This window comes from Triturus cristatus, chromosome 1_1, assembly GCF_964204655.1.
Source record: "Triturus cristatus chromosome 1_1, aTriCri1.1, whole genome shotgun sequence".
Lineage (NCBI taxonomy): Eukaryota > Metazoa > Chordata > Amphibia > Caudata > Salamandridae > Triturus > Triturus cristatus.
This window is the reverse complement of record NC_140579.1, coordinates 22,937,923-22,962,534: the sequence shown is the minus strand read 5'-3', so window position 1 is coordinate 22,962,534 and position 24,612 is coordinate 22,937,923. Positions and strand designations below refer to the sequence as shown.

Sequence of the window (24,612 nt, the reverse complement as noted above, 5' to 3'; positions counted from 1 at the left end):
CAGGAGGCAGGAGCAGAGTATGTAGGCGGGACTTGGCCACAGGAAACAGGTGAACGGCCATTGAAAAAGAGATGGAAACTCGAAACGCGTCTGGCCGCATTTTCCTCTGCTGGGGCATCGAGAGGCATCGCAGGTTCTGGAGTGCTTTCCTGCCACGTGGGCACCTTGGGAGCAGTAATTTAAACGCGGCTTGTCCAGCCGCGAGGAGAGCACCACCGCTCTAACATAAGCGGGTCGTCAGCTGGGGATCTCCCCAGTTCCTCGAGGGAATCTAAGCCAAGAAGAAGTTTACAGAGGGGTCAGCCCATTCAGGGCGTGCATTAGAGATCCTTATTCTTTGGCACCCATTCAGGGTTTTATTTGGTGCCGCACTACATTAACCACAATTCTGTGGGAACTGCCAGTCACACACTCGCCTATCAGGAGGCAGGAGCAGAGTATGTAGGCGGGACTTGGCCACAGGAAACAGGTGAACGGCCATTGAAAAAGAGATGGAAACTCGAAACGCGTCTGGCCGCATTTTCCTCTGCTGGGGCATCGAGAGGCATCGCAGGTTCTGGAGTGCTTTCCTGCCACGTGGGCACCTTGGGAGCAGTAATATATATATATATATATATATATATAAGCTACACTTGCACCATGCCAGAGTCACTCACGGTCGGGTGCTTTCATTACGGCGGTGCCGTATCGCCATCCATTCACAATCAGGCTGTTAGCAACCAAAGTTTGAGAGAAACATGGGGTCAAAAACATACTCAAGAGGCTACAATACAAAACACGTATTTATGGTCAGACAGTGTAATACTGTATGTTTGACCTCGACATACCCCTTCGTGTCTCTATTATTAGAATACGCATCTGTGCCAAGAAATGTAGTCGGTAGTGCCGAGTCTGGAGAATATGTCAATCAGGTAATGCTGCTATCATTTTACCTCCTGGGAATTTCAAGTACTGCGGGTTGTTAAGGTACTGTATTTGTTTCATATTTCTGTGCATGTATGAGGAAAAGTGTCCTTGTCGGCATCCATTTTGTGTCAGACTCCATTATTTTAGCGTTGCCATTTCGTGTCAAACACCTCTGCATGACCCTCCTGGTCGTTTCTACTGATGCTTGCCAAAGTTCTAACTGTCACGACCGCCCTGCCCTTCCTGCTCCTTGTGGTTAAGCCAATTCCAAAAAGGGGAACAGAGAATTGGCCTCTCACCGCCCTCGGACTGGACTCCTGCACGCACCCATCCTGTTTCGCAAGACTTGGTCACGACACTGGCCCAGAACTTGTTTCTTTCACATATCCTGTTTGTCAAGATCTGTTTGATTCTTTCACGTACATACCCCGTTTGGCAAGATCTGCCCTAATCGATTGCACCATCTGTTGCAGCACCAGTCCTGTCTGAACGAACAATGGCGTAACTACAGCCCCATCCGAACTGGTTCCTTAGGGTGGGGAAATATGTATATAAGGCCTGTAAGCTGCGGAGTAAAGCAGCAGCCTCCTCTGTCTTGTCACCGACGAGGTTGGGACTCTGTTCCATAGCCCGGGCTATTTGAATAAAACCTTGTTCATTCTGCAGACAAATCAATCAATCACTGTACTTGTAAAGCACACTACTTACCCGTGAGGGTCTCAAGGCGCTGAGGGGTGGGGGGGAGGCGGGGGGGGGGGTGCCGCTACTGCTCGAAGAGCCAGGTCTTGAGGAGTCTTCTGAAGGCGAGTAGGTCTTGGGTCTGTCGTAGGTGGGTTGGGAGGATGTTCCAGGTTTTGGCAGCAAGGTAAGAGAAGGATCTGCCGCCGGAGGTCATACGTTGGATGCGGGGGACATCTGCGAGGGCGAGGCTGGCGGAGCGGAGCTGGCGGGTGGGGGTGTAGAAGCCGAGTCTGCTGTTCAGGTAGGCTGGTCCGGCGTTGTGGAGTGCTTTGTGTGTGTGGATGAGGAGCTTGAAGGTGATCCTCTTGTTGATGGGGAGCCAGTGTAGGTCTCTCAGGAGGGGGGTGATGTGGCTGCGGCGGGGGGCGTTGACGATCAGTCGGGCGGAGGCGTTTTGGATGCGTTGTAGCCGCCGTTGGTGTTTGGCTGGGATTCCTGCATAGAGTGCATTGCCGTAGTCCAGTCTGCTGCTGACGAGGGCCTGTGTCACTGTTCTTCTTGTTTCGGTCGGGATCCATTTGTAGATCCGGCGGAGCAAGCGTAGGGTGTTGTAGCAGGAGGAGGAGACGGCGTTGACTTGCTTGGACATGGAGAGGGAGGAGTCCAGGATGAATCCTAGGTTGCGTGCGTGGTCGGTTGGTGTCGGAGCTGTCCCTAGAGCGGTCGGCCACCTGGAGTCATCCCAGGCTGAGGGGGTGGGTCCGAGGATGAGGACCTCCGTCTTGTCCGAGTTCAGTTTCAGACGGCCGATCCTCATCCAGTCGGCGATGGCCTTCATGCCCTCGTGAATGTTGGTTTTGGCGGTGTGGGGGTCCTTGGTGAGGATGAGCTGGGTGTCATCGGCATAGGAGATGATGTTGAGGTTGTGGTGGCGGGCCACTTGTGCGAGGGGGGCCATGTAGATGTAGAACAGGGTCGGGCTGAGGGATGAGCCCTGGGGGACGCCGCAGATGATGTTGGTGGCTTCTGACTGGAAAGGTGGGAGGCGGACGCTCTGGGTTCTGCCGGAGAGGAAGGACGTGGTCCAGTCAAGGGCCTTCTCTTGGATTCCGGCTTCTTGGAGGTGTGTCTTTAGGGTGCGGTGGCAGACCGTGTCGGATGCGGCTGACAGGTCCAGGAGGATGAGGGCTGATGTTTCGCCGTTGTCTGAATCCGGATTGGGACGGGTCCAGGATGTTGTTGTCTTCGAGGTGGCGGGTCAGTTGAATGTTGACGATTTTCTCGATGACCTTTGCCGGGAACGGTAGCAGGGAGATGGGTCGGAAGTTCTTGAGGTCCTTGGGGTCCGGCTTGGGCTTTTTGAGGAGGGCGTTGATTTCGGCGTGCTTCCAGCTTTCCCGAAATGTCGCTTTTTCGAAGGAGATGTTGATGACCTTCCGTAGTTGGGGTGCGATGGCCGCGTCTGCTTTGTTGAATACGTGGTGTGGGCATGGGTCTGACGGCGATCCTGAGTGGATGGAGTTCATGATCTTGCGTGTCTCGTTGTCGTTGGTGTTGGCCCAGGAGGTCAGGCGGTTGGCGCTGTTGGTGATTGCGGGGGGGGGATGGAGTCGTGCACCGTTGGAGCGGTCGTGGAGTTGAAGCTGTCGTGGATGTCAGCGATCTTGCGGTGGAAGAAGATGGCCAGTGAGTCGCACAGTTCTTGTGAGGGCGGGATGTCGTTGGCGCTGGCGTCGGGATTGGAGAGTTCTTTCATGATGCGGAAGAGCTCTTTGCTGTCATGTGTTGTTCTCCAGGCGGTCTTTGAAGGAGGATCTCTTGGCTAGTCTGATGAGGTGGTGATGTCTGCGGGTGGCGTCCTTGTGGGCTGCGTGGTTTTCTGGCGTTCGTTTGTGGAGCCATTTCTTCTTCAGCTTACAGCAGGCGCGTTCGGAGGTCAGGAGCTCGTCGTGAACCAGGTGGCTCTCCTGCTGGCGTGGTTGTTGGATGGTCTCTTGAGTGGGGCGAGGGTGTTGGCGCAGTCGTCGATCCACTGTCTGAGGTTGCGGGCTTCGGCGTCAGGGCAGGTGGGGTTGGTAGGTGGGTTCTGGGCGAGGGTGGTGGTCAGCTGGTCTTCAATGACTTTGTTCCAGCAGCGGCGCGGCAGCTGTTGGGTGTGATGGTGCGTGGTCGGTTTTTTTAAGGTGAAGTGGATGCAGCGGTGGTCGGTCCAGTGGGGTTCGGAGGTGTGGTCGAAGGCGATGTGGGTGCTTGTGGAGAAGACGGCGTCCAGCGTGTGACCTGCGTGGGTGGGTGCGGTGACGAGTTGTCTGAGGCCGAGGTTGGCGAGGTTTTCGATCAGAGTGGCGGAGTTGGCATTGTTGTTGTTCTTGAGATGGAAATTCAGGTCCCCGAGGAGGATGTAGACCGTGGAGGCGAGTGCGTGGGTGCTGGCGAGGTCGGCGATGGAGTCGCTGAACTGAGCCTGGGGTCCGGGGGGTCTGTAGATGAGTGTTCCTCTGAGGGTGGTGTTGGGGTCGGTGTGGATCCGGAAGTGCAGGTGTTCGGCGGTGTTGAGGGTGTCTTCTGCGTAGGCGGTGACCTTGAGGGTGGACTTGTAGATGATGGCTATTCCTCCTCCGATTCCATTGGCGCGGTCCCTGCGGGTGATCTTGTAGCCGTCCGGGATGGCTATGGCGATGTCGGGTGCCGAGGAGTCGTTCCACCAGGTCTCGGTGAGGAAGATCACGTCTGGGGCGAGGGTGTCGAGTAGGTCCCAGAGCTCGACGGCGTGTTTGCGTGCGGAGCGGGTGTTGAGCAGAATGCAGCGGAGGTGGTTGGGTCCAGTTCTAGGAGGTTTGGTGAGTCTGTCGCAGGTGAAGCTGCAGGTGCGGCAGGAGTAGGGTCCGTTTCGGGGCAGCCCGGAAGCAGGTGTTGTGTCGGCCGGCGTTGAGTGCGTGGAGGAAGTCGGCGTCGTATCTTCGTCTGGCGTCGTGGCGAGCGTGGGGTCCAGGGGTTCTGGCGCTGGGCGTGGTCCAGGCGCGGACGGGTGCAGACGGGCTTGCCTTAGGCGCGCCAGCGGCACGGCCGCGCAGCGGTCTCCATTAAGAAGGGGTCGAGGGAGGGAGGAGCAGCTGGGAGGGGGAGCGGGTGGCGAATCAGGCGCGGGGGGTGGGGCCGCAGGGGAGGCAGCGGCGCAAGCGGGAAGTGTGAAAAAACTGCGGGAAAAGGCAGGAATCACAGAGGCAGCGAGGGTGACGCTGGCGCGGTGGGGGAGCGACCTGGCCTGTGAACAGACAAAGGCTCCTGTGTCTCCTTTTATAATATAAGGAGGGTATGGTCGACTTGGGCGCTTCCCCTGCCACCGAGACCCAGTAAGTGGGTATACCCGGCTCTACATGTATTTACACAATTTTACCCACTCTGACTTTACGAAATTACAATACACTGGTTGTCACAGTCGCAGGATGACGCTGCATTCACACATATTTGGAACTGCGAGTACACTTTGAAATTAGTTGGCAATAGATGGCCTTCTTGAACCCAGCAACCACCAGCCTGAAGCGCTATCATATGTAAAGCGTAAACCACACAGGCTCTCTTATTCATATTTTGCCACTTTAAAAAAAAATCAGTGTCAAAGCCAACTCTTTTGTACGTGTAGCATGTGACATTTCTGTCCAATGTCTACATCATAGACTCTTTGCAATGTTGCATGTCTCAAAAAGCACGCAGCAAATGTTCATATTCGGGCAGTGTAATGCCCTCTTTTTTTATTTTATTTATTCTTTAGCGAAAACCGCACATTTTCTAACTGGCCTTTTGATTTCTTTGACTTAATACATGTGATTATTACCCAAGCCAAACGACAAATAGAAGCTTACTCTACAGCTAATTCTTCTTCTTGGGAGTCTCCAAATGTTACTCTGCCGTAAAAAAAAAAACAGATTTTTTTTATTACACTGGGGTTATGTGTGAACTTTGGGTCCGAAGAACAATGATATATCTACTGAACCTTTTGAATCCTGTGGAAGTGTGAGGAAGACAGACGGGCACAGCTGGCATATCAGTGACTCTGTCTTCTCAAGTTCAAAGCATTGGCAGCAACGCACTGCGGCATGGGATCCTGCACAGGTGTCTGTCACTAGCAGCTGTGATGATACCTTTACACACCAAATAGACGGGGTTGGCATAGTTAGAGTAAGGAGTTTAACTGTCCATGAATGTACCCATTAGTCCGCTTTTAGCAATGCATAATTTCCCATTTATATAAGTGAAGTTTTTTGGTCTCTGTATGTTGTTGAGCACATACTGGAAGTCCCGCTCTGTTCTGCTTGTAGGAATGTAGACAATGTAATTGCAATCGTAAGAGCATTTCTTAGCTCAGACGAGGTGTTGAACAATCATCATTAGATAATTCTTTACAAATGCTTCCTATAAACATGTAATGGGTTGGGAAGGCGAGTGCACGTGCTGAGGAAGGGTACAGGTATTGTCACTAGGAACTGTACCGAAACATTATCTAAAGTGAAAAGTATCTTTTCAAAGGTCCTGATGGTACTGTTTTTGCAAGAAAACTGCATTGTTTCATGTGTTGGTGCCCAAGAATTGCGATTCTCCTATTAACATGACTAGTGAATCTGGATTTCATTAAAGACACGGAGGCTAACATTATGCATATCACTTTTAATGCGTCTCCAAGCAGCCGCATACATCATAAAGCAAGTGTTCCATAAAGAACATTAAGAATAAACAAAAGGCATGAGACCACAACATTCAACTTCTTCTAAATGGCGTAAAACAGGATAAGTTTCTCTAAAAAACTTGAAACTTTAAGGTGTGGAAACGGAGTAAAGTTCCTTAAAGAGATGCAAACATCTTTGATAAAACATCAGGAAAGGCAGGAAACCAAGGATGATGAAGGAGAAGAAGTCCCAGTCCTGAAGTTAGGAGAGATTATCTGAAATAAATAGAAAGAAATGTGAGTAAATTCTGAAAAAATAAAGGATAAATTAGGTGAACAAGCAATGTGATTAAGACAAGTATAAAGGAGAAAAAACATAAATCAGATTTCATGTCAATAAATGTATATAACATTTCAATTCACACATAATAGATATGTTATACTGAAGATGTAAGTTTAAATGGGAAAGAGGAGGGAGGGATAATGTTAGCCTCCGTGTATTTAATGAAATCCAGATTCACTAGTCATGTTAATAGGAGAATCGCAATTTCATTTCAAGACCGGAGGCAACCAATTATGCATGTTGGTAGCTTTGTAAGACTACGTCGGACATATGAGAAATTGGTTTGCAATAATGCTGAGCAAAGGTTCTAGCATTCGACCAGTCAGCATCCTTAAGGATATCATCCAACTTACCTCCGGACCAGAAAGACTTACTGCCCATTGCACCTCTGATAGAGTGAGCTTTGAACATATTTAGATCAATACCTGCTAGGTTCATAACAATTTTAACCCACCTAGAAATGGAACTAGAGGAGATACCTCTGTGAGGTTTAACAAAGGAAATGAGTAACTGAGTCACACATAAAGGGCGATGAGAATCCATTCTAGAATCGTATTCTTTCATACAATTAACCACGCAGAGTTTAGGGCAAGAATCAAAACGAGGGTAAAAGATGGAATCGGACATAGTCTTGGTTCTCCTAAAGAGATCAAAATTGACTCCGAACATGTTGTAGGATCTATTAGATATTTCAAGAGCTTTAACATCAGAGACTCTACGACAGGAAATTAAGCAAAGTAAGGTGGCGAGTTTGATAGAAAGGTTTTTATTGTTTAGAAGGGTATTAATAGGCCAGTTTGAAAAAAGATCAAGAATTAAGTTGACATCCCAGAGGGATTGATATCTAGGTCTAGGGGGTCTCCTGAGTCTGATGCTTTTGAGAACTCTTTAGATAATTGCATTTTTACCAATTGTCTTACCATTAACGAGGGAGTGACCTGCTGAGATGGCAGATCTATAACAATTAATAGATCTCTAACTAAGGCCTCGTTCGAATTGTTCTACAAGAAAATTGATTATGTCAACGATAGGTGCTTCAACGGAATCCAGATTCCTTTCCAAGCACCAACAAACCCATGATTTCCATATGATGTTATACCGGTAGTGTGTGCCGGGAGCCCAGGACTCCCCGAGGAGAGTTGAAGCTGTTGACAAAAGTCTTGAGAGATCGTTGGATCTCCTGACACTCTCCAGGCAAGAAGGTTGAGCTTCCCTGTTTGAACCATGGGGTGAAGACGACCGTCTATGTCTGTAAGAAGATCCACTAGGGAGGGAATTAGGAATGGAAGGTTGTAACTCATTTCCAGGGCAGTTGGAAACCAAGCCTGAGAAGGCCAGAAAGGAGTGATCAGGACGGAGGGAAAGCGTAACCGTTGGTGCCTTCCCAAGGTTGGAGGAAGGCATTCACTGCCAGAGCACCCGGGTCTGGCATCCAACTGTAGTAACTCTGGAGTTGGAATGTCAACCTGCTGGCAAAGAGGTCTATTCCCAGGGGACCCCATAAGTTGTTTAAAGAATTGAATACAGAGACGTTGAGTTTCCAATCGCTGAAGTCTAAGAGGAACCTTGAGTTCCAATCTGCGGATACTTTTGTTTTTCCTGGGAGATATTCGGCTCTTAGAGATATTTTGTGTTACAGACAGAACATCCAAAGTTTCTTGACTAGGTTCGAGAGGTCTGTAGATTTGGTTCCACCTAGGCGATTTCTATAGGCAACTGCGGAAATGTTGTCCATCTTTAGGATGATGGATCTGCCCTGAATGGATTGTTTGAAACTAATCAAGGCATAGAGGCCGGCCGTCAATTCCAAGAAATTTATGTGGTGTGAGGATTCTTCCAGAGACCAGACTCTTCCAGTGTTCTGGCCTTAGAAGCAAGCTCCCCAGCCATGAAGGCTGGCATCTGATTCTAATACAAATTCTGGAGCTGATCCAAAAATTGCTTTGCCATTCCATGCCTCTAGGTTGTCTAACCACCAGCTCAGTTCCAGTCTTGCTTCTTGGTATAGTGAGATGAGGTCCCCGTACCATAGGCCCGATTGAAGGGCTCTGGCTTTTACTCTCTGAAGGGCACGATAATTTAAGGGGCCTGGAAAGATAGCTTGGATGGAAGCGGAAAGGAGACCCAGTAACCTGGCTAATTCTCTTAAGGAAAAACTCCTGAAGTTTTAGAATGTGTCTTATCTCTTTCTTAATTTTTGATATATTCTTTGGTGGGAGCAGAAGAAGGCATTTTATTGTATCTACGGTAAAACCCAAGAATTCCAGGTTTCTGGAAGGAGAAATAATTGACTTTTCTTTGTTTATGATGAACCCCAGGTTTTCTAATAGGTCCATCACAGTTTTGAGATCTTGGATGATTTGAGAGTGGTCTTGAGATAGGATGAGGATATCGTCCAGGTATAGTATCATGCGAATACCTTTTTCCCTTAGGGATGAGGCGATTGATCTCATGACCTTGGTGAAACACCAAGGGGCTGAAGAGAGACTGAAAGGGAAGGCTTTGAATTGAAAGAGATGGTTTTTCCACAAGAAGTGAAGGAAGGGTTGGTGAACTTTGGCTATAGGGATGGTAAAGTAAGCGTCCTTCAGATCTAATTTGACGAGCCAATCTCCCTCTAGGAGTTAGTCTCTGAGGAGGTGAATACCCTCCATTTTGAAGTGTCTGTAAACGAGGTATTTGTTGAGATTTATGACAGGTCTCCAACCTTTGTCTTTTTTTCTGACAAGGAAGAGGGTGCTTATAAATCTTAGCATCTCTAGAGGGACTTCTACTATAGCGCCCTTCTGAAGCATGGTGGAGATTTCCTCCTCTATTATTTTTTCCTGATCTAAGGTAAGATTCATCTCTCTTGGGAAAGAAGACTGGTAAGGAGTTTCGGTAAAGTCTATCATAAACCCTCTCACAGTATTTAAAACCCATGGGTCTTGGGTTATTAATTTCCAATTGTTGAAGAAAAGTCTGAGTCTGCCTCCTACTTTGGGGGAAAGGGGAGGAGTAGGGGAGGTAGGGATTGTACTCACTTTGTGTGTTGTAGTTGAGAGCACCGCGGGATCTGAAGTTTCTGGAGCGAAATCCTCTTCCTCTTTGTGGGAAGAATTGAGGTGTATTCGAGGGGAGGAATCCCCTTCCGCCATATCCTCTTCCTCTAGGGTATGGCTTGCGGTTGAAGCGGCCGGAAGACAGGCCCCGTCTACCGGCCCTGCTGAAAAGGTTATTTGAGTTAAAAACTCTTTTCATGTTCTGGTGGGCTTTATCTAAAGCCGTAAAGGTCGAGACATATTTTCCTAGTGTTTTGATCATGTCTTCGCCAAAGAGCAAGCCCTTGGGGTTGATGGAGGGTTCTTTGTCGGCTAAATCGCTTAATTTTGGACTAATTTTGGTGAGGACTACTCTTCTCCTCTCTGAGTTGAGGCTGGCGTTAGCATTACCTAGAAGAACGAGAGCTCTCTGGCTAAGTCCTCTAATTATTTCAGTGTATAGTGGGGTGCCATTAATGTGGCTATCTTCAGTTATATCAATAATTCTTGCGAGGGGGCCTAGGATGTCTAGGACTCTATCTTGACAGCCTTTAAAGGATCTCTCCATTCCTTTTCTCGGGTCTCTTCCGAGCTTAAAGAGGTACTTGATGAGTTCTGGATCAAGGTTTGGAGTTTGGCAGGCTTTATCCCCGATGGAGGGTCTGGAGCATTCAGCTCTTAATAGGTTCCGAGCATCCCTGTCTAGTGGGCTCCTTAGCCATTTGTTTATAAATTTGCTCACGTGGTCCTGAGGGATCCATTCTGAGCTCCTGGGGTGTTTAATATTAAGAGGAGAGAACATGTCTTGGCCTAGGGGTCTAGAATGGTATCTTTAGAAGAGTGAGAGAGATCTTCATCGAGGGAGTTGAACTCAAGATCGTCTTCATCGAGATCTAAGATATATTCGTCGGGAGAATCAGAGGCATCGTCATTATCAAAATCATCATCATTTTCATCGAGGTTGTCATTCTGAGCACTACGATATTTTGTGCCGCAGGGGACACCCTGATATTTTGTGCCGCTGAGGACACCTTTATGCGTTGTGCCGCTAGGGACACCTTTATGTGTTGTGCCGCTAGGGACACCCAAGGTATTTGAGGTGCGGTGACCTCCCATGAAGGTAGAGGTACTAGGACCTCCAGTGCTCTTGGGGATAAAATCTAAATTCTTACTTTTTTATGTCTTTTTCCCCTTGTATGAGTGAGATCTTCGTTGAATGTATGTTGATCTAGAGTATTATCATCCTCTTCACATAGGAAGGCTCTTTTAGATGTCATTACTTTAGAAAGAGTTTACAACATACAGGATCTCATTTCCTCGTGGATGATGTTTTTAAACGCCTCATTATTTAGGTTGGGGTAGGTACGCTAGCCTCTGCTTCGTCTGAATCAAGATCAGACATGATAAGGGAGGATAGAGAAGTTAAATGAAATAAAATGTTTGTTTTTTTTAAATAATATATTATGAAGGTTTTAATAAAACGTTCTCCCTCTTTTTTTTTATATAATATAAAGGTTTGGTAATACTAATAATTATTTTTCAATGAATTAAAGATGAATGGGCTTTAAGATGAGGGTTTGACTAACAAATATATTTCCCTGGGCTTTAAGAAGCGTAACTGCCAGCTGATCCTAGCCTCCGGGGATCGTAAATGCGCTCGAGCGCGATCACCGGAGGCTGTTGTCACACTGGTTGCCAGGAGACGGGCAATGCGTAAAAACGAAGGCGTTGTAGGCCGCTTAGAGTTGAAAAAACGTATCGAGGAATGTTCCTTGGCAACGCAGCGACGTTAGCGGTGCGTTGCCATGGTTCATTCCTCAAAGTGTTATCTCACCGAAGCGTCGTGTAAAATTTTGGGATTAGCCGGTGAGGAAGACAGCGACAACGCGGAGCGGGAAGGGAAGGAGAACGGGTAAGGGGAAAACCTCGGTTTGTGTACGCTGGATATTTATTTTAAGATGTGATAAAGGGGGTAATAAATAAAGGAGATGACATGAGAGGGTGAGCACAGGGTCAGAAGTCGACCTCCGTAAATTGGAGGTCGCAATGACATGAAGGGAGTAAAGGGGAGTAAAGGGCCCACAATAATATGCGGCGAAAAAATACAGTTACATGAAGAAAAACAGTTACATAAGATCAGTAAAGGCAAAATAAAAGGTTAAATAAGTTAAATAAGGTCATGAAAGCGCAATATATATATTTTTTTTTTATTAAACATTTTATTGAGGTTAACAATGATTCACTGTCGGATACAATTAATTAAGCCATATTAGAGTCAGTAGAATCATTTACCAATTCTTGTGTCACGGAGAGTTCACCGCTTATACAATTAGACTTGCTTTTTGACCCAGTCCCTTAAATTGTAAATGCGTTGTGTGACGACCACTAATGTTCTTCTTACGCTTTTTTAATCACTCAGGTCTGAATCTGAGTCCCTTGGTGGAGGGGTACACAAATTCCCACAAAATTCGTTCCATCTGGCCCATACCCTCTTCCATTTTTTAGGACAGCCTCTATTAATAAAGACTGCTTTTTCTGCCACCATGGCCCCGTCTAGGTCAGCACACCATTGTTTATGAGAGGTGGCCACTGGAGCCCCCCACGGCGGAGCAATATTCTGTTTAGCATATGCCATACCCATGGTCGCCCAATTTTGCTCTATGTGGTTCAAGTCTGTTGGATCCCACACGTTAAGTAGCCACTTCTGTGGAAATATGGATTTTTCTGGTCAGTTATGTCCCCTATCTTGGACCCCAACGGTTCCATGTGCATGTCACAAGTACATGTATGTTCCCTCCAGTTCCAGTTATGAAGACGCAAATACATGTGCGTCCACCGTCAACATGTCCTCTGTCAGATCCGCCATGAATAGGCCGGATATTCCATTCCTAAATATGAAAGGCCACCGGCTTTATATGGTTCACTTATGCCACTTTACAGTCCAGGCAAGTAGGCCCTGATTCTGTCATCAAAACTCCTCTTGCCTTCTGCCTCTGAAAGCTCCAGTCCGAGCCTGCATCTGTGACCATGAACTTTGTCTCATTCTCTGCGCGGCTCACGAAGCCTGACATCAGCCTACTCTCTGCCAAGAACTGCATTTCACCTTCGAATTATCTGCCTCCCCCTCAGCCGATGCATTCCTGCCTAGTAGTTTAAGTAAACATTCTACCAGTTACCAAGCAAAAAGGCCCAGCTTCTCTGTCTTCATGCAAGTAATTCATAGCCCTGTTACCATGGAATATTCCTACCCCCTCGCATTCAGTGTAGACATCTAGACGCTTGTACACGCATGCACAGTCAGTATAGAATAGACTCTATCCGAGAGTCCTTCTTTTGTGGATAACATAGTTCTTTAAACATAGGATGTTAGATATGATTTGGGATTAGGTTGACTTGACATTCCAGACTTCTCGTCTCCACATATAGAGCTAAATGTCAAGTCCCCGTCACCCCCTAGTTACACGTCAATTACACGTCATACTGCTGCGCGCGCATTTAGGCCAAGTATTATCTTATAGATCCACCTATGTATTACATCATAACCAATCATGTTCCTTTTTACTCATTATTACACCCATTTTCGGTTACGCAGACCAAACGTCAATGTCCTTATCAATTGTTACGCCTACTGTATTCACTTCATTATAATGTATGTACTATAAAAGTTACTTCTTGTCAATAAAGTATGTACTTCACTTCCTGAACCCCCGTGGTGATGGAACTTGGAGCATCCGATTATAATCGATTATTGGAATAAAGCCCATTCCGAAACTCTAATATCACGGATTCTGCCTCTCATTTTACTGAGCTATTTTATAATGTTTCTGTATCAAATTCAGTCCCGGTAAAGGAATTTTTATTTACCACATGATGGCGCCCGAATAGGGACACTTCCTCATCTCACGCGCCGGCGGTGAGTAGCAGGCCCGGTCTCCTGCCACAGCTGGACGGACAATAACGCGTACCAGCAGGATTTCCTGTATCTCCCTCCGGTCAAGCGGGGGCGACTGAGACTGCGATCAACACCCAGACGAGGCGGTGAGAAGTGCGAAGTATCCCGACCAGAGCCTAGCTGAGAGAGCAAGATCCGAGGTATACAGAGACCCACCAGTTCGAAGTCAAGCCCAGTTTCCGACGAGGCGAGTCGAGTCCAGTCCGGTTCAAGTTCAAGTTACCGAGGCCTTCCGTTTCCGAAGCTACCCGGTGAGTACCATTACTGGGGAGGCATTTCTGACGTGCACATAGGTTGTGCCGGTCAAGACGGGTTTGGGTACACAAATCCGGTCTGCACTGTTTTAGCAGTGTATCTGTACTGTTTAGCAGTATATCAAGTATTCCGAAGTATCTAGTAAGTGTCAAGAATTAAGCATGGTGATTTAGTTATGCAGACGATCATCATTGTTGTTTCAGTTAAAGGTTTAATGTTTTAATGTTTAAGGTGTTAAACGTCCTGCATATTGTGGTATGAATGGTTGTTCATTATTGTGCTTTTGTATTAAGTGTGTTCAAGATTAAGTATCAGATCAGTTGTCAATATGCCGCTCTTTTCGAAATTAAGACAGATCACTACTAGAAAAGGGGTACTTGAAGAAGCCGTCCCTATTCCTCCTAGGGATACTCCAGGGCACTTCATGTATCACAAACATGGCTTAGATGCTATATTATTTCTTGATTTATGGGTGGACTACACCAAGGGATTACCGGAAAGTCAGAGATGGCCCGCAGCGGGAACCTGGGATGCAGAGTGCATCATGAAAGTCGAGGAAGAGTTATGGAAAAGGAAAGTCAGACAGTCACAGAAAGACGCCGTCGAGTTATGGCGTAAAGAATCTCATAGACGTACAGAAAAAGCACGTAGACAGGAAGAGAAGAGTAAAGAAAGTTCAAGCAAAGTTCAAGACAATCTATTAATTGAGGAAGGTATCCGAGTGAAATCAGAACAAGTAGACAGACAAAGAAATGCCCTTATGAATGGTATGTATCCCCTTCTGGCCGAAGGATTACCTAAGGCTACTCCAGAGATACCGAAAGACTTGCCACCCCCATTATTCCCAATCAAGGTACATCCTAAGGGGCATCCTAGAACCGCAGAAGATGTTTTTCTTTCCTCATATTTAGATGACGCAGCTCCCGAGTATGCTAATTCCGCCCCACATAGACCGCATACCAGGGAGGTCCAACGCCAAGATCCAGCACCCGTATCCCTACAGCAACAAATCGAGTCACAAGTTCCGGCAAGCACATCTGCTTCTGCATCTGTTCCTACAGGTGCTTCTATAGCTGAGTCCACACCTATAGTTGCTGTGTCACGTTCGACGAATCCTTTCACACCCGACGCCCCAGACGGGGCCACGGGAGGTACTACCAATATTTTTTCTACGCCACCTAGAATAAATAAACTTATTTTTCAAGAGTCAGCGCATTCACGTACACCCAAATTCGTAAGTGATCGTACGCTTAAGGAACTTCTTATAGATTGTAGATATGACCCGGTGCTCGGTAAAGAGGACGAAATGATCCTGGCATCATTACGTATCAGACGAGCCACAGGGTATTTAGCGAAGCTACCAGGAATGACTGTGCATCTAGATAAAATATATCATTTTGTTCAAACAGGGCGAGATCCAGAATGTATTAACAGAGCTATGGAATACCAGAAAGTAGAGATACAGGGGGAACTGTTACGTTTCCTCATAAACTGTGTGATCAGAAATCAAGACCGACCGGGGGTAGATCCGGAAGCAATGAAAATTCTTACAAAATGGAGCCAGAATATATCAGAAGGGAGACACGATAAGCAAAATTGTATAATAGCCATGTGCCGAAAGATCCGTAAAGAAATAGAACGCCTACACGAAGAGAGATTAGAGGCAGACGAGTTCGAACAAAGCGAGGAAGAAGGGTCAGGACTGCCCGCCGGACAGTCGGACACCATAGCCTATGTAGGTAGAGGAAGATCTTGTAATAGGAATCAGACTAGATGTCATACTGACTCAATACGTCCGATATGTCCAGATAATGACAGGAATTTCCAAATACCTATAATTAACATAAGGTCTAACGAGCATTCGTTCCAAACCGCCGACAAACTACTCCGAGAACGAAGGGGTTATCATTTTCTCGATTCTATGGATGAACAAGATTTAGCCAGGGCAGCTGTCCACTGGGTGGACAGTCCCGGAAAATATAGTGATGAGACAGTAGTACGCACATTTTTGAATCTCACCCCAGATGAGCAGAGGTTAGCTGGGATTTATATGATTCAACAACTCATTATACTATATCAGAGTCAGCATTCGGACCCTGGTCCCTTACCTGACATATTGACTGAATTGCTTATGAATAAATGGAGAGGTCCAGGTACTAAATTAATTAAAGAAATTCTAGTATCAAGAAAGCAGTATATTCTTTTTGTATGCTCAGAGCATGTCTCATTGCCTGTCAAGGAAAGAACCACGTATCACCTGGATAGACAGAATCCCTTACGAGAAGTACACCCAATAAAAGGCGAGGACAATCAGTTTAAACGAGTATTTGTATATACGCCCATATCGAAAATAGAATTGTTAGAAATGAAGAAAGTGGTACCCAGTCATGACAAAGACCCAGCGGGTTTTCACCGAGAAATTAAAGACATGTTACTCATGGGAGAGTATACCTACCCCGACATTATGACAATATTAAAGGTGTTGATGCCTGCTGGCATTTATGAGAAACTCAAGGAAAAGGAGTGGGAGGTAGGAGATCAAAAGATAGAATGGTCAGCATTAGAAGCAGAAGAAAGGGCCCGAGGTCCAGGTTCGGGGCTTGGGGACAAAACTAAAGCACTACCAGGTCTACTAGTACAGGTACTGCCACGTTTATTAACTACGAAAAAGGAAGATTGGGGTACAATTTCAGCTTGTAAACAGAAGCAAGATGAAGACACTAGCGATTACTATGCCCGATTCGAGAAATGTTTTGGTATAAATAGTGGCATAAAAGCAAGTAGCGAATCATACCCACATCTGTTTGTAACAAAATTAGTGGAAAATGCCCTGCCCCCAGTAAAGAATAGAGTATTAAAATTCGAGAGTACCTGGCAAGGTAACACTCCAACACAAATGTTACAAATGTTACAGTACCACCACAATAGAATTAAAGAGGAACAAGAACATGAACACAGACGCATGAAAGACACGAAAATGAAAATGCTAGTTTCCCAGACAGTTCCAACTGAAGGACATAAAAAGGGTATGACACATTCCGATTCAGCAGGACCTGTAAAAGGGACATGCAATTATTGTAAAAAGCCAGGTCATTACGTACACGACTGTCCAGTTTTAAAACATAATATCGCCATAGGTAAAACACAAGAAAGATCAAGGCCACTAAGACAAGATCAGAATGAACAAGGAGCTATGCAGCATGCCCAGGCCATGCCAGCCGCACAACAGCCAATACAGTTTGTGCCAGCTGCACCACCGTTGCCTGCTGCTGCCACACAGACAACAACACGACAAATGTATCAGACCGCACAGTATGAATATCCTGAGTATCAACGTTACGCATGAACAAGCCTAGAGAGGGAAGTTGACTTACCCCTTATCGAGATTCCTGTAGATCAAGAAGGACCTTATGTACATAGTGAATTATTAGGTCAAGATAGAAAATTTTTACTCGATACAGGGGCAAGTCGAACAACTATAAAACGTAGTGAAGTTCCAGGGGCACCCCTCTCAGGCTCTCAGAATATTTCCCTTGGTTTTTCAGGAAAACCTATTGTTAATGAAGTATCACAGCCTCTTCCACTTACGATAGGACCTCTGACCCGAACTACAGATTTATTGCTTACTAAATCATGTCCAGAAAACTTGTTAGGAATAAAAACGTTGAAAGCTTTAGGAGCCATAATGGGGAACAACCTTTACAACGCAACTTTTACAACGCACTACCTTTACAACGCATTTTTTACAACGCATAATCCATTACAACGCATGACATTACAACGCATACCATTACAACGCATTTTTAAAAACTACCTTTACAACGCATTCCATTACAACGCATACTACCATTACAACGCATACCATTACAACGCATAATATTACACTACACTATCCAACACTTACCCTACTGTTGCACCCCCTGGAGTTAGAATAGTAATTTTTACCCCTATACTATCCAACACTTACCCTACTGATGCACCCCCTGGAGTTAGAATAGTAATTTTTACCGCTATACTATCCAACACTTACCCTACTGATGCACCCCCTGGAGTTAGAATAGTAATTTTTACCCCTATACTATCCAACACTTACCCTACTGATGCACCCCCTGGAGTTAGAATAGTAATTTTTACCCCTATACTATCCAACACTTACCCTACTGATGCACCCCCTGGAGTTAGAATAGTAATTTTTACCCCTATACTATCCAACACTTACCCTACTGATGCACCCCCTGGAGTTAGAATAGTAATTTTTACCCCTATACTATCCAACACTTACTCTACTGATGCATCCCCTGGAGTTAGAATAGTAATTTTTACCCCTATACTATCCAACACTTACCCTACTGATGCACCCCCTGGAGTTAGAATAGTAATTTTTACCCCTATACTATCCAACACTTACCCTACTGATGCACCCCCTGGAGTTAGAATAGTAATTTTTACCCCTATACTATCCAACACTTACCCTACTGTTGCACCCCCTGGAGTTAGAATAGTAATTTTTACCCCTATACTATCCAACACTTACCCTACTGATGCACCCCCTGGAGTTAGAATAGTCATTTTTACCCCTATACTATCCAACACTTACCCTACTGTTGCACCCCCTGGAGTTAGAATGGTAATTTTTACCCCTATACTATCCAACACTTACCCTACTGTTGCACCCCCTGGAGTTAGAATAGTAATTTTTACCCCTACACTATCCAACACTTACCCTACTGTTGCAACCCCTGGAGTTAGAATAGAAATTTTTACCCCTATACTATCCAACACTTACCCTACTGATGCACCCCCTGGAGTTAGAATAGTAATTTTTACCCCTATACTATCCAACACTTAACCTACTGTTGCACCCCCTGGAGTTAGATTAGTAATTTTTACCCCTATACTATCTAATACTTACCTTAAATGTAATTTAATATTATGCGTTGTAATGGTATGCGTTGTAAAGGTAGTATGCGTTGTAATGGTAATGCGTTGTAAAGGTATTTTTTTAAAATGCGTTGTAGTGTCCTGCGTTGTAATGTCATGCGTTGTAATGGATTATGCGTTGTAAAAAATGCGTTGTAAGTGCATGCGTTGTAAAAGTGTGCGTTGTAACGTCATACATCCAGCCATAATATGTTGTTCTCCGGAAGGAGTAAGGTTGTTTTTACGTGATTTTAAAGGTCACTATGTGTCTAGAGACATGGATCCCCGACTGCAGACTTTACCTACACATCTATGGGCACAAGGCCCTACTGATGTTGGTTGCATGAATATTACACCATATCGAGTCACACTAAAGGCAGGAGTGGTGCTACCACGAATGCGACAATACAAGTTACCACCAGATGCTGTAATGGCTTTACTACAAATCATTGACGAGCTTATTGCCCAAGGAGTAGTTGTAGAAACAGACTCCAATGTATGTAATTCACCGATAATTCCGATTCTTAAACGAACAGATCCTACAGCGCCGCCAGTATATCGATTGGTTATTGATCTGCGCGAGTTAAACAAATGCATTGTGCCACAATTTCCTGTGGTCCCAGATATCTCGTCATTATTGACAGCTATTGATTCCGAAGCAACATTCTTTACTGTAATTGATCTCAAGAATGCCTTTTTCAGCGTCCCAATAGATCCGGAAAGCCAATATTTGTTCGGATTTAGTTTAAATGGGCGTAGCTTTAAATTCTCCCGCGCACCTCAAGGATTTACAGAAAGCCCCAGCATCTATAGCCAAGCACTGAAACGAGAACTCGACAGTATCCACATGCCAGTTAACACCGCCTTGCTTCAATACGTCGATGATCTGCTGATCACCGCGAGAAGCGAACCGGAATGTGAAAAAGAATCACTGACAGTCTTACAATTTCTAGCCGAAAAGGGGCACAAGGTGTCCCCTTCTAAGCTGCAATTCTGTGTCCAGCGAGTTGTTTATCTTGGACACTCGCTGTCCAAGGAGGGAAGGCAGCTTACACCCGACCGCATTCAGTTAATAGCTAACATGTCAATACCCAAGACACAAAAGGAGGTACGAGCTTTCATAGGCCTCACTTCATATTGTAGGCAGTGGATCCCCCAGTATGCATTTCTAGCAAAACCACTCATTCAGTTAACCACACAGGAGGCAGCCACACCGACTGTTCTCCCTTGGACTCAGGAACACACACAAGCTTTTGAAAGCTTAAAGAAAGCTTTATGTCAAGCACCCGTTTTAGCAACGCCATGTTACAGAAAACAGTTTACACTCTTTGTTACAGAACGCGAAGGTACTGCCTTGTCAGTACTCACACAGGAACAAGCAGGAGCACGCAAACCATGTGCTTATTTTTCTAGTACATTAGATCCCGTAGCTCAGGCTTTGCCTGCGTGCCTGAAATCAGTAGCAGCGACAGCTTTAGCAATCAGACAAAGCGATGCCATAGTGTTAGGACATCCATTGACAGTTCAAGTACCACACGCAGTAGAGGTTCTTGTAAATAGAACGCAAACACAACACTTGACTATAGCGCGACTTACAGGATACGAGCTTACATTGTTTCAGCCACATATAGAAATCAGACGCTGTAACACATTGAATCCTGCCACACTTTTACCAGTAGTCGGAACAGACCCACTAGCTCACGACTGTATTGAAGTTATTACTATAACAACAAAACCCAGACAAGACTTAACCGATGTCCCATTATCAGATCCAGACCTGACCTTGTATGTAGATGGTTCATGCATGAGAACAAGTACAGGAGAGTTAGTAGCCGCTTACGCAGTCACAACAGATACTGAAGTCATTGAAACTAATCGTATAAATACTTTGTCAGCTCAAGCCGCAGAACTTATCGCTCTGACACAAGCCTGTATTCAAGCCATGAATAAAAAAGTCAACATATACACTGACTCACGTTATACATTCGGAGTTGTACATGACTTCGGCGTGCTGTGGCGAGAGAGAGGTTATTTAACTTCCCACGGTGCCCACATTCAGCACGGACCCCTCATTCATGCATTATTAGATGCAATACATCTACCCACTGAAATATCAATTATGAAATGTAAGGCCCATACGAAGGTTACTGATGTCATTTCCCAAGGCAATGATCTAGCCGACAGAACAGCTAAACTGACTGCTCAAACTCAAACCCCCGACATGACAAAGACAATAGTCCCGACACCGACACATTGTATGACAGTTAAAGATCCTACTCTTGACGTAATTGACATACAGACACATGCTACACCAGACGAAATAAAGAAATGGACTGAATTAGGAGGGATCCAAACGGACCAAGGATGGATGATGAAGGAAAAGTCTGTATGGTTCCTTCCTGATTCAATGGTCCAAGTTATAATTAACACTATACATAGTCCAGCACATCTAGGAGAAAAAGCTATGCTAGACAGCATTCAACACATTTGGTTCAATAAACATTTACGAGCAGCAGCAAAACAAAAGGTCCGTACCTGTATGATCTGTTGTCAGTTCAACCCAGGAAAAAGCGTTCCCGTAGAACAGGGTGGATTTCATACTCCTAATCATCCTTTTGAAGTACTCCAGATGGACTATATCCAGATGGAACGATGTCGAGGATTTAAATATGTTCTCGTAGTTGTTTGCGCTCTGTCCCGTTGGACGGAGGCATACCCGGTTTCAGATTACACTGCCCCGACTACTGCCAAACAGTTGGTTCGAGAATTCTTCCCACGATACGGTTTACCACGTGCTGTTTACTCAGATAACGGCCAGCCGTTCTCATCCGAATTAATGAAACACGTTTCACTTCTGTAAGGATATCAGTGGAAATTCCACTGTGTCCGACACCCCGAGGCAGCAGGTCTCGTAGAAAGACATAACCAGATACTGAAAATCAGAATGTCCAAAATATGCAGAGAGAAAGGTGTCGACTGGGTAGTAGCGTTACCAGTTGCACTCTTTTACATGAGAATGGTAGCACACTCTCGAACAGGGCTATCCCCGTATGAGGTGATCTTCGGTAGACCACCAAATATGTGGGGGACGCCTATACCACGCAAAATAACTGATATTGACTGTAATATGCTGACAGATTACTTGGCTTCCTTGATGTCTGCACTACAATCTTCTCGTTCACAGGTAGCTGCAGCCTTTCCCGACAACACTGAGGTGAAACCCCATGACGTTGTTCCGGGTAATCTTGTCTTTGTGAGGAATTTCGACCGAAAGACTCAGCTGGAGCCCAGGTGGAAAGCACCCAAGTTGGTCCTGTTGACCACAAGAACAGCCGTGAAGATCGAGGGCCGCAAGGGCTGGATTCATTCAAGCCATATCAAGAAATTTCATGGACTATCCTCGGATATAGACATTGTGCCCTGCACTCCCTCACAGACTGATACAAAGCTTCCTTTTGTTGAACCGAACAAATCTGAAAATTATAAACTAAAGCTTAGGCCCAACCAGTCGAGCAATTTGATTGTTTAAGTCCTCTCCAAGGTGAAGCGGTTGAATTGTCTCTGACATGTATCCCTTGGACCTGAGTAGAGAAAATACCCGAAAAATGCTGAAACGACAGGCGTATTGTAAATCACTGCGTAGCCACTGCATAGTGACATTATTAATTTTGTTTTTATTGAGTCTTTTGATAATTATTACAAGTATGTTGTTGCACATATATTACCCTATTTCTAGACATGTTTATAATGTTGCTGCTGAACATTCTTTTAGTGACTTACCTCCGCATGAATTGTCTTATAGACTTGCGCTGCGCAATAACACTTTCATTAGTATGTTACATCATTCCCATCAGACTAGTAATGCCACCAATTGTTGGGTGTGTGGCCGACTCCCTCCCTATCAGAATTATGAAGGAGTCCTGCCTTTCTTTCCACATCCATTTACACATAATGGCTCCTGTGGAGCATGGTTTAGTTTAATTAATTCCATAGACTCAGACACAGCAGTTTACCAAGATCATTGGGTATGGGGAAACCTGAACCTAGCTTTACTCAAGGTCTGTTACCCTGACAAGGAGGGTCGCCCCAAAAGAACAGGAACTGATCTAGAAAATGAAGTATATGGATTAGGTAATTTTACACCTAATCTCATGATTCTAAATGTCGTATCCGAAGTTGAACTAGTCTTACCCACCATGTCAGTATTCCCAGCGAAGGGTGAATTGTGTGTAAGAAAGGTTGGTTCCATACATATGGGCCATAGTAAATGCACTACTATAGTAGAATTCAGTGATCAAGGCAAATCTTCATTTAGAGCTTCTCGCCACTCCTACTTTATATGTGGTCAGACGGCATATATGCGTCTACCCCTAGATTGGGATGGTACCTGCTACATTGCATTCCTTTTGCCACCTGTTTTCCTAGCTCCTCCTGATTATTACAGAAATATTCATTTAGTACACAACAGAGAACGGAGAGATCTCCCCATTGTCGATTACACTGAGACGGCATGGGACAAGTATGTAGATTTTAATAAAGGCATCTTTCCCTATATAGGTACTGTTACTAATAGTAAGCTGATACGTAGATTAACTAGAACCCTTGAAGCAGTAGTGAATGAGACTATTTCCGCCTTAGGCAATTTAACGGAAGAGCAGTCTGCTATGCGGATTGTTGTGCTTCAAAATCGTCTTGTCCTTGACGTCATCCTGGCTGATAGGGGCGGAGCTTGTAGGGTCATCGGATCAAGCTGCTGCGTATTCATACCAGAAAATTCGCCATCTGTATATAAAGCTATCACTCGCCTTCATAAGATTGTAAGCCAGATACACCAGAACCCAGGCACTTGGACTTGGTCTAGTTGGTTTTGGAATGCGGTATCAGCCTGGGGATGGAGAGTTTTATCGTTCCTAGGTATTGGCCTTCTCATACTATTCAGTTGCTGTCTATGTCTACAATGTGGACCAGCGATTTGTGGTCTGTGTGCCACATCGTGCATTCCACATCAAGATTTTCATTCAAGATCCCGGAAGAAGAAAGAAGAACAAATGATGCTATATGAACAGATCAATGGATTGATGAAGATTGATATCTCTTGAAGGGCAAGTAGGGGACAAGGAGGGAATGTGGAAATATGGATTTTTCTGGTCAGTTATGTCCCCTATCTTGGACCCCAACGGTTCCATGTGCATGTCACAAGTACATGTATGTTCCCTCCAGTTCCAGTTATGAAGACGCAAATACATGTGCGTCCACCGTCAACATGTCCTCTGTCAGATCCGCCATGAATAGGCCGGATATTCCATTCCTAAATATGAAAGGCCACCGGCTTTATATGGTTCACTTATGCCACTTTACAGTCCAGGCAAGTAGGCCCTGATTCTGTCATCAAAACTCCTCTTGCCTTCTGCCTCTGAAAGCTCCAGTCCGAGCCTGCATCTGTGACCATGAACTTTGTCTCATTCTCTGCGCGGCTCACGAAGCCTGACATCAGCCTACTCTCTGCCAAGAACTGCATTTCACCTTCGAATTATCTGCCTCCCCCTCAGCCGATGCATTCCTGCCTAGTAGTTTAAGTAAACATTCTACCAGTTACCAAGCAAAAAGGCCCAGCTTCTCTGTCTTCATGCAAGTAATTCATAGCCCTGTTACCATGGAATATTCCTACCCCCTCGCATTCAGTGTAGACACCTAGACGCTTGTACACGCACGCACAGTCAGTATAGAATAGACTCTATCCGAGAGTCCTATTTTTGTGGATAACATAGTTCTTTAAACATAGGATGTTAGATATGATTTGGGATTAGGTTGACTTGACATTCCAGACTTCTCGTCTCCACATATAGAGCTAAATGTCAAGTCCCCGTCACCC

The 24,612-nt window shown here is 45.5% G+C and overlaps 1 protein-coding gene across 1 annotated transcript in view; it reads right to left on the bottom strand.

The window, feature by feature from the left end:
* Positions 1 to 6,244: 6,244 nt before the first annotated feature.
* LOC146869191 (C->U-editing enzyme APOBEC-2-like) overlaps positions 6,245 to 24,612 on the bottom strand; it is a 109,532-nt gene continuing 91,164 nt past the window's right edge. The window contains exon 4 of the transcript XR_014978300.1: positions 6,245 to 6,526. The gene's annotated coding sequence lies outside the window, so the exon portion shown is untranslated. The remainder of the gene's footprint in view (positions 6,527 to 24,612) is intronic.